Here is an 11,039-nt window from a genome sequence, read left to right on the forward strand (position 1 = left end):
GTGAATGGCATATTTTGAAGCTGACGCCAATGTTTTGAAATGTGAAGCTAAGTGAGGTACGGTTATAGCACCACCTCTTTGTTTCTCTGGGCCTGGTGGATGGGCACCAAGTAACTACCATGTTGTCTTGGCATGCATATTTAAAAGGTGTTTTGGGTGGTGGGCTTTAACAGAGATCTAGATCAAAGTACCAAAACTCTGCCTTAATGGTGTATGTTATAAAAGCCTGTTAGTGATGTTCTTTTAATTATGCCAAAGCTTGGTTTCTGAGATAATCTTATATATTTGTAATCCATCTGGAAAAAATTGTTAGGATTTTTCTGGATTAATTTTAACATAAGTGTTTATAGTTGGTATTTTCTATGTTTTAAATAGATAAGGGAATGAATCCGTCGTCAGATGTGGATTGACCAGTGTTCAGCTGAGTTTGTAAATGAGTGGTGATAATGATGGTATTTCGAGAGTATCCTTCAGCTTTCTTGCTGGCATTAAAGTCAGTGGGAAGACACTGCTTAACTGGCTTAGAATGGGTTCTGCTGGAGAAGGTTCAGAAAGGTCAGCTGTGAAACTGCACATTCTTGGCCCTTTGCACTGGTAGTTTTCTGGAGGAGATTGAAGCAGCTTCAGGTAGGGGTTTTTTTTGCATTGGACTGGGCAAGATTACTGTAAGACCCATTCTGCAAAGCTTGGGATAGTAGAATCTGGAAAAGACTTGTCCATAACGTGAATTTCCCAGGCAGGGTGGTGACTTCAGAGGGAAACTCCTGCTATTCCTATCTCCGTTAGCTGATTGAAACTCCCTTCTCAGCAGTTGCAGTGATTTCTTTCCTGTTCTTCTATGAGATGCTGTTGAGATACTCTGTGAATTTATTCCCTGACCTTGTTGTGGTATTTCATTACACTGAAAAAATGACAACTACAGTATCTTGCATGGAGTGGGTTTTTTTGCTTTCCTGCATTGTGCTTTACTCCTCAAAAGGGAGAATCTGGAAGCGAAGCTGTGCTTGATGTCTCAAATAATTTTCCAAGAGTAAAATAAGAATATTACTAAAGAGACATAAGGGATGTAAAAATAAAAAGACAGCTCTTGATTCTTCACTACTAATTCTCCAGTGTAAAACAGCATTGAATGTTCTCACTTGAATGAAAAATTATCTGTTTCTGTCAGTGATGTTGCTTGATTTATCAGTTTGCTCTGTGACAGCAATTAAAAGGCTTGCTAGGGAAGAAATTGTAGGGAAGATGTGTAGAACAAAATGATTGTTGAAGTTTCACAGCATGATATTACAGCCCAAACTTTCCTGAAGGTTTTGCTTTTAACATCTAGCTGTTGGAGCCTCAAAAAGAAAAAGTGCTCATCTTCTCCTGTGCGCTTTTAAAGAAGGATATATGCGAACCAAAGCAGCATTTTGTTGGTTTTAGGGTTGGGTTTCTGGTATCTCTTCCTTTTTAGCCTTCCTGATCAGCCTGGGGGTGTTTATACTCTTCCCCCTCCACCACCTGCTTGGCTCAGTTTCCCTCACTGCCTTTTCCTGGGATGAGCAGAGGCTGAGACCTTGCTCTTCGTCAGCATTGCGAGGTGGGATGTCTGTGGAGAATGGAGGCACTGAAGAGACAAAAATAACCTTTGTGTGTGTCTGTGTGTGCATGGTGCTGGCAGGGAGAGGAATCCCAGGGTTTGCTCAAACTTTCCTGTGAACATTGCTGTCTTCAAAGGAGTTAGCTAAAATACCTATTTGAAAATCTGCCTGTGTGTGGAAGTGTTTCTCAGTGCATTTGAACCTTGATGAAATGGCATAAAGGGAAGCCCTGTGCAACTGAGCTCAATAGAAACATTCATTACAGCTAATTTACTTAGTGCTTTTAAGAGGCATAGCTATTCATAAGTTGTGGTCTTGCCTGATGCTGCTGGTAGTATTTGTTTTAAATAGATACACTTGCCTGCACACGCTCTTTGCCCATCTGAAATCTTGTCTGGCTGTGTTGGAAACCTCATTTTAAACATAGTAATATGCAGTGTTAGGCAAATCCCAGTGCAACCTGTGGTGCCTTTCATTAAGGGAAAAAAATCCTTTACAGTGTGTACAGTTCCAGCTTAACAGCATCAAGGAGTGTAAGGAAAAGTTCTTGTCTGTAACAAAGAGAAATGGCAATTTTAACTATTTGTGAAGCATTTTCCTCGTTCATCCATCTTACTCTGCTTGCTTTTCTCAGGGACAATCAGTGTCTAAACTCTAAGAGCACAAAGGTACTAAACCACCTATTTTGCAGCATGCAAGGCGTGTGTAGCCCATCCGAGATGACCACAAACCCACTCCTGCGTATGTGACCTGCCAGTTGCTATGGGAGAATTGCCATGGGTACGGGGCTGCAGGAAGTACTTGTTGGAATGCAGACAGCATTTTGAGTCTTTGTGCAGTCCTCTAGCATACAGCTGTGTGACTTTGGGTTTGAAATAATTAAGCTGAATCCCCAAAAAATCATGACACTTCTGTTTCAGGAACTTCTGAAAATTTCCAGCCTTAGAGCATCCTCACGGTGGCTGGCGTGATTTACCTGATAAAAGACCAGAGCTTTTCTCAGAATGAATGAATTTCATTTCATTTTCTGAAAGGAGAAGGCAGTGTTTGGATCATGTGATGTTAAATCTAAGTCTGTGGTTACATACTCTGGGGGTTTTTATCATCTATTATAAATCTGCAACATTTTCACTGGTTCTTTCTCCTTTCCTTCCTCTGCTTGATACTTGTCCCCACCACCTCCTGTGTGTTGGTGCCTGTGTTGCCATGTGGATGGCAGGATACGCGATCTGATCTTCCTGACAACTTAGTCCCAACAAAAAAGTGCATGATTATTTCAGCTACCTGGTTTGACTTGCTTTGCAGTGGTTTGGATGGTACAGGGGGACAGGAACTAGATGATCATAAGGTCCTTTCCAACCCTAACCATTCTATGATTATATTGACATGAGGGTGACATTGAGAAGATATGGCTAAGGGAATGGAATGGTGGTGGGGCTAGAGGAAATGCCTTTTACAACAGATAAACAGATTTAGATTGTGTTAAAATAAATCTGCATGAAATTGAGTGGCACAATTGATATCTCTTTGGGGAGAAGATTATTTTTAAGGCAGAGGAAAACCAGTAGGCCATACATGTGAACTTCAGTTTTACCCAGTTGTGCAGTTACTCATTGCAGTGGGTCAGTGTGGCCATAGAAAGAGAAGGATTTCCAGCTAATCTGGATGCATTTCAGGGGAAGGAGAGAAAATCCTTCCAGTAATCTGGAATTACAGGCTAGTCAATACTAATTCCACTGAGTTGGGTATAAGGAATTCTCAATTACTTCAGTGCGAGTTTGCCTTTCCTAAAATCAGGTTTACATTAGCTCTAGTACAGGTATGATATCTAAGAAACGGTTAATGCCAGGGACCCCAGTACACTCAAGTTGAGCTACTTGAGTATGTGGCATAACAGGGAAATGCTGGCACTTCCAGAAGAAGTTTCAACAGAAGAAAATTAAAATTCATGAAGTAGAAGCAAGACCATTCTCCTGAATTCAACTAATTATTTCAAACCTGAGCTCACTCACAAATGCGCACAGACAAATTTGGTTCAGTCTCAGCTGACATATGTACTTCTTTGTATCTCTGCAACGTTAAGCGCGACAGTGTATATTAAAAAAAGAGATTGTGTTACATGCATGCAAGGCAAGTGATTTGTGAGCTCAGGGTAACTGTGAGGTTAGAAACCAGTCCTGATCTAAACTCATGTTGTAGCTTTCAGAATGGGTTACTCTGTCTCTTCAGCAGTGATGGAGATCTCTATATTCCTTTATTTGCAGATCATCTCAGTACCTTTTAAACCTAGTTTTCCTTCACTTACATTAAAAACACTAAGGGGGACTTTTATACCTTCTAATTAAACAATAGTGGATGAGACCAGAGGCATTTTTTTTCAGGGAGCTCTGCAGTTTATTTCCTTGTCCTGCTGCTGTCTGGCAACATGCTTGCCTTGCCTGTCTTCAGATTGAGTTGATTCATTACAGGAGGAACAAATGTGGATTCTGGGCTTCACCATTTACTTGCAGACCCTTTGTTTATCTCTTCATGAATGCAACAAATTATTTTACCAACCATCACGTTACAGATACTTCTCTGATGTGTGTTTGATAAAGGGCTTTATTGGTAAGGTCTTCAATAAGATTTTGGTGTTAAATCTGGTCAGATCAGTAGAGCAACTGAAAGAGAAATACCAAGTGTTGAAAACTCATTACTTTAAGACTGCAGGAACCTCTAAAATGAACCAAGTACTCTTAAAAACCTGGCAGTTACGCTGCCTGTGTCTCCTAGCCTAAAGAGATGTGTAAAGAAATTATTATATTGACTCTTAAACTGCCATGGTGATAGGTACATGCTTGTTTTGTAATGTGTGTTTAGACTTAAGAGAATAAAATGCATTTGTCTTTATTCCTCCAGACCTCTTTCTGTAGTCTCAGTGCAATGAACTTTTTCATTTGGAATGCAGACAGCACTAGCCAAGTGGATGATTATAACTATCTTCTTATTGGTGTTGCTTACAGAGTGTTATTTAGGGGGAAAAAAAGAATTCTAGGGTAGGGAATGGAACAGGAAATGTTGGATTATTTTATGATAAAGGAGAGGTGAATATACCTAATTTCCTGTGACAGCTCACACAGCTTTCAGAGCTTGTTGTACAGTTTTATGACGTCCATTCAAACCAATACTAACTTGAATTCACTTGTGATTGAAAGGTGATTTTGTTACTTAGGCTTTTGCCCACCTGGCTGCTTCAGGCAGCTCTAGTTCCAGCAAAATAATCATTTTAAGCACAATACTTCTGATGGTTATTCCCACTGGGGAATAAGGGTCTAGTGTATTCTTGTGAAGACTGGGAAGAGAGTTGTGGTTATTTTAGCTATGAAAATGGAGGGAAAGTCTTCTAAATATTCTGCAGTTGAAGTGTTTTGGTTTGTGCTGGGTAATGAGTGAGGCTTGCTGTAAGAAAGCCGAAGTTCGGAAGACCACTGCTCTCCCTGGGCAGAGTGCAGCATCACAAAGCAGCAAATCTTGGTCAATAAATGTTCCCAGCTCAGCTGTTTTGCAGCAGCCACAGCAATTATCAGAGCCTTGTTTTTGAAGAAATGTGAATCTGAGGCAGTTGTTCTTGTCTCTTTGCTTATCTTTCTGTGGGCAGACCTTCAGGGCTTAGATGCGTGTTTAGTTAAGTGAAGGAAACTCTTATCTTTTTCATATTGGGTGCACTGGTGCCTAAACTTTCCCAGTCAGTCTCTTATGTTGTTTAAGGCACTTCCTTTCAGATTGCTTCGAAGTATTATGGAAAAACTTAATGGGAACTTGATTTTTCATAGATGCAGGCATACAGTTCTTTCCTAAGCTGATTAGAGAAGGTGAAGGAAACTAGTTACATGAGGTGATGGGAGCACTTCTCTGTAAGGGCTGCTAGGAACCTTACCTGTACATTGATCATGGCCTGAAATTTAGGTATTTATACTACACGTTGACTGAAAGGATGAGAAATACCTACTTTGCCCTCTGGTAAAATCCTGTCAGGTACCTTGAAATAACTGGTAATGGTAATAGCCTGACAAAGATGACTGATGGCAAATTCTCACTTGTGCTGGGAAACACAGAACTCTGTGCATGGGAATAAGAATGTGTTCTTCTGGGTGAACTATATGTAATTAACACAAACTAGATTGGTTTCAGAAGAGTTACAGGGGACAGAGAAACAGCTATTGTGTGGGGCCTGTTTGGAAGGTTTTTTTTTCTTTGACAGGGGCTTCTGAGAGTATATTTGGTCAAATTTTAGCTAGTAATAACATAGTTCTGTTTCATCATGACATGTACTGATGTAATTAGAGCTCTGGCTGCCACCTTTGCTAAATGCAAGGTATTTACTGATTGTAGACATAACTGCCTCATCCTTAACAGTTGGGCTGGTGTCCCCTTTCATCATAGAATCACAGAATCATTAAGGTTGGAAAGGACCTATAAAATTACTGAGTCCAAGCATTAACCCAGCACTGCCAAGTCCACCACTAAACCATGTCCCCAAGCGCTACATCTGCATGTCTTTTGAACACCTCCAGGGATGATGCCTCCACCACTGCCCTGAGCAGCCTGTTCCAATGCTTGACAACCCTTTTGGTGAAGAAGTTTTTCCTAATACCCAATGTAAACCTCCCCTGGTGCAATTGAGGCCATTTCCTCTTGTCCTATGGCTTGGGATAAAAAAAAAAACCCAACCCTTACGTCACTACAACCTGCTTTCTGGTCCTTGCAGAGAGCGATAAGGTCCCCCCGAGCCTCCTTTCCTCCAGACTAAACAACCCAGGTTCCTTCAGCCATTCCTCATCACACTTGTGCTCCAGGACCTTCACCAGCTCTGTTGCCCTTCTCTGGACCTGTTCCCAGCACCTCACTATCTCTCTTGTTAGGGGCCTGGAACTGAACACACAGGATTTGAGATGCAGACTCACCAGTGCCGAGTACAGGGGAACAATCACTGCCCTGGTCCTGCTGCCACACTATTGCTGGTACAAAGTCAGAGTGGCAGAGGGAAAGATTTAAATACTGAGAGTCAGTGCTTGAGGTAATAGCATCTGCAAGTTCAAAAAGTGGAAGTTGCAGCAAAGGCAGACAATCATGCTTAACCTTTTTTGAATTAAACCTGGGGCCAAAAGGTTTGCAAAAAGTGTTATTTTTAACAAAGCACTTCCTATGATGTTTCTTGCTCAACCTGCGTCTCTGTCCTGTTTGTAACGCAGATGCTACTGGTGTATTTATACCCACAGCATTCAGGAATAACAGGATTTCATAAATTATGGCAAGATAAAATAGACAAAGATGGTACCAACTTGCTGATGACAGTGCATGTGTAACACTCTTCCAACTTACTTTTCTGGTATTCCCTTTTGCATAATAAACTGGAATGATGTTTATATATAACATACAATATTATATATTCTGTTTATGTATATTACATAATATAGATAAATATTCTAGGGTTTATATATAAATTTTTGTATATATACATTTTTAATACATGCTTCACCTTGGGTTTTTACCGATTTTTCTTCTCCATTTTGTCACTGTGCTTTTCCACAGTGTAAATGTGAAAACATAAATGCAGCCAGGTTTCCTGTCTCCTCTTAAAATCTTTAAATAGCCTTTTCTTGCTCTTATGCAGCAGATCTTTGCAGAAGTCATTTGGTGTTGAACAGCTCTTGGGGTGCTCTAACAAAGAAATCGGTGACTGTAACAGCTTCTATTGAACCTGGTACTGTGTTTTGGCAAATGCACCTCCTTTTCTTTTGCATCTGTGAGTAAAAGGCACTTTGAGGAGGGGGAGAACATGTCTGGTTTTCACAGTCAGGCAGGCTATGGAGTCATTTTGTTGGGGTTTTTTTTTTTTTGCCTAACCATTTTTCCCGAGGTCTGCTTTAGGGGTGGCTGTTTATGTAAAGCGTAGTGTTTCCTCGCACTTCATTTTCAGACCTTATGTAGATGAAATGCTTGTGGTCACTGTCACTGGTTCACCACATGAAGGATGCCTAACAGCTTGGGTGCTGTGTTGCCCGTGCAAGGAGCTCATCTAGGAAACTCTTGGAAAATCTGTACTGTTTAAAACAAACCAACAAAATTCTAGCAATATCTTTTACATCACTGTAGCCATATGTGGCATGTGCACGCCTTCCCTTCCCCTTGGTCCCTTGTGTACATATAGTATGCATTTCAGTGAGTGCTTATGGAGTCTATGAACTCAGATTTTCTTTGACTTTCCCCTACTTGTAATCTAAGAAGGCAAGAATTGTTTCTATGCAGCTTATGGAGGTTGGGGGTTGTGTTTAGTTTTAACACAGCAAAAAAAAAGCTTTCTATTCTCACTGTTTGCAAGGCATCTGAGAGAAATGCGAATCCTTTCCCCCAAGAAACTTATGTACACAACATACTATACCAAGTGGTTTATATAGCCAAGGGTTGCAGGATGTACCTGTCTGTAGCAGGTTATTGAGTGAAATTCAGCAGTTCTGGAACTGATGCAGGTTGTTTCCAGCCTGTACCAAGACTAAGAGATTTTGCAGACCATTAATTTAACGCCTCTAATTAGCTGGAAATTTCAGAGGTACTTTAGAATTGCCTCTTAGGCACCCTTGGAAATACAGGTTAACTTCATTATGCTTTTTATGTTGGTATCTAGTCTGTACTTCTGGATTGATCTTCTCATGATGAAAGTGTTAAGCTGTAGTAGTAATTGCTATGCATCTTTGATAGGAATCATGCAACATGGATCAAATAGTATAACTCGGTTTAAATAATTCAGAATATATTCAGCAATCTACGAATCACAGACTGGTTTGGGTTGGAAGGGACCTTAAAGATCATCTAGTTCCTGCCATGGGCAGGGACATCTTAAGGAATGCATGCTTAGTTCTGCTTGGGCTGTCTGTCTTGTCCTGCTTATCTTCTGTTAGAAGTATAGTTCTCATAGGCTTAAATCCTGCACTAATGTGCCTCGCTCCTAAACAGGACTGCCTGATATAATTTGAGTTATCCTCTTTTGGCCTGAAAGAGGTTAATTAAGGGAACAATTAGTAAAGCTCATTAAAACTGCATTTAGGTTCAGTGTAATAAAAATGAGCTTCCTGTGACAAGATGATTCAGAAATCATGCTTTTGTGCTTTCTCACTGACACAGTTCCCCTGTGTAAGTGCATGTATGCTGACTTGAGGCTGTGTCTTGGGCTGTGCCATTGTCACTGTTTGCATTACTGTGGTGGTTTTGGTAGAGACTGGCACCTTCTCACCCCTGAGGGCAGGGAGGAATTCTGCAGGAATTTACAATCTATTTTACATTGCATTTCCATTTCTTGGGTCCCAGGTTTTTACAGCAGTAAAAGCATAAATCACATAAATTACTCCCATCTTGGCTTTTCAGGCAGTGTCAATACTGGAAGCTCTGAGCACCCTTGCATATATCCACACCGATTTTTCTGGGGCTGGTTCCTTACAAAATGGCTATGTATGTGCAAGCAAGCATAATCTGTGCAAGCTAGTTGTATGTCCTGCTTCAGTGGATTGGGAAGCCTGTCTTTCTAAAAATGAAATCACAGCAGGCAGCAAATTGTTTGCTTGTGTAGTCAGCCCAGCCCAGCCTTGCTGTTTCTCTTCGTTCCAGTCTGAGATTGTGGGTAAGTCACATGCCTCAATCGGATAGCTTAGGGGAGGCTCTCAAAGGAAAAGCAGTGGTAGATGGGCCTTTTCAGCACGTTTACTGGGTTAGTTTACACTTCATGTTTTGGGTTGACTCATGGTTTTGAAAAAGTAACAGATTTTCTTAAGATTGCCCTTACACACAGACTGAGGGGACTGTCTCACAGTGTTTCGAGTGCAGGTATCACTTTCTCATCTAACAGTGTTACAGCATCAGAGTATTGTAGAGTTCAGGAATTAGTTGCACTATTACCTGGAAGCAGTAACATGTAGATGTGGATCTTGCATTACTGGGTCCTTCTGCATAGTAAGACCTTAGTGGCAGTGGGATAAAGCTGCTTCTGTGAAGCTGCAGTGGGGATCTTCTGGCCTCAACAGTGCTGTAAAGCTGCCCGAGGGCTCTGTGCAGTCAGGCCTGTTGAGATCAGCAGCAGGTTGGGATTGCACTGAACACTGTTAAACAAGGACTGATTTGTCCTTGACTCAGATGTTGAAAAATGCTGAGCACCAGGTGTTACAGCAGAGAATTCCTGTTGCAGAATTTGTTACGGCATAGAATTGCTCTGTTGAAAGCAAGCTCAGCTTTTCCCCAGCAAGGGCTTGAGAAATGATGAAACTTTGCTCATACTGGTATGGAGCCTCAGTCCATGTGATGCTTATTGCAAATTTATATATTCTCTACTCTTTTCGTTAAGTAAATCCATGTTACAGTATGAAAGCTTAAAATCCAGATAGTGGTTCGACAGCCTTCTTTCAGGTTCATCTCAGTAAGCTGCGTGCCTGCTGCTGGCAGACACTGCGAGGCACAGACACTGCTGTTTGGAATTGTGCGTTTGTATTGAGTCTGCAGGGACCCGTGTTTAGAAGGGTTAGATAAACACAATTAGGCTGCATTGCCAGCAATGATGTTCTTATTTAATGCATTAATGAGTGCAGGTGGCAGGACCTCTGAAGTGAATTAAATGCAGTGCAAACTCTTGCTGTATGCAGCAGAGCCATTGTGGGTCCAAGCCGCTGAATGCTGAGCCAGGTCATTTGAGAGATGAGGTGGGAGATGGGAATGAGCTTCCTATGCCTGAATGATAACTTTGCACTCTTCACAGCAGGCTTCTGAGCATTACCTTACAGCAGAACTAGCTTGTGCGGAAGAACCAAGAGCAAGAGTGTGTTTTTTAGAGCTGCAGTAGGATGTTTCTCTGCATTTCTGTCGATAGCAGCATTAAGATGGTCACAAATACAGATTTACTTGTTTACCACCTTTTTCTGTTACCTGGCAGCCTTCAGTAATGCAGCACCATTAGCATTATTGAATCTAGCACAGGCAGTGCTAGAACAACACTGCCTGTGTCCCTTCGTTTCCTTCTATAGGCAAAATGCTGGAAGCCAGCACAATTGCTGTGCTCTGCTGGCCTTTCCCACGGTGAAACCTGGTTTTTATTTCCTGCTTCTTTAACCTTAGTATCAATGAAGTGATCCCTGGAAAGCTTGTATTGATTGCACATGATTGTCTAATTAAAGTGCAATAAGAAGAATTGCAGAGCACTCGCTCTTACAGCCCTGTGCCTATTGTAGCTGCTATAAATTAGAAAGCTTTCTGTTCAAATATGGAAAATGTCAGTGCTTATTTCCTTTTGAATTTCCCAGTATCTCCTGAAGGCCACACTTGGAAATGTGTGATTTGTTTTTCCCTAAATAACAGTTAGAAAGAAGTGTTACTTAGAAGAGAAATGCGGCCCTATAGGCTTGCAGGGGCTCTGTTCTGACCCTGCTAGCTATAACCCAT

The sequence above is a fragment of the Nestor notabilis genome, unplaced genomic scaffold (assembly GCF_000696875.1).
Source record: "Nestor notabilis isolate BGI_N333 unplaced genomic scaffold, ASM69687v1 scaffold4528, whole genome shotgun sequence".
NCBI classification, from domain to species: Eukaryota; Metazoa; Chordata; class Aves; order Psittaciformes; family Psittacidae; genus Nestor; species Nestor notabilis.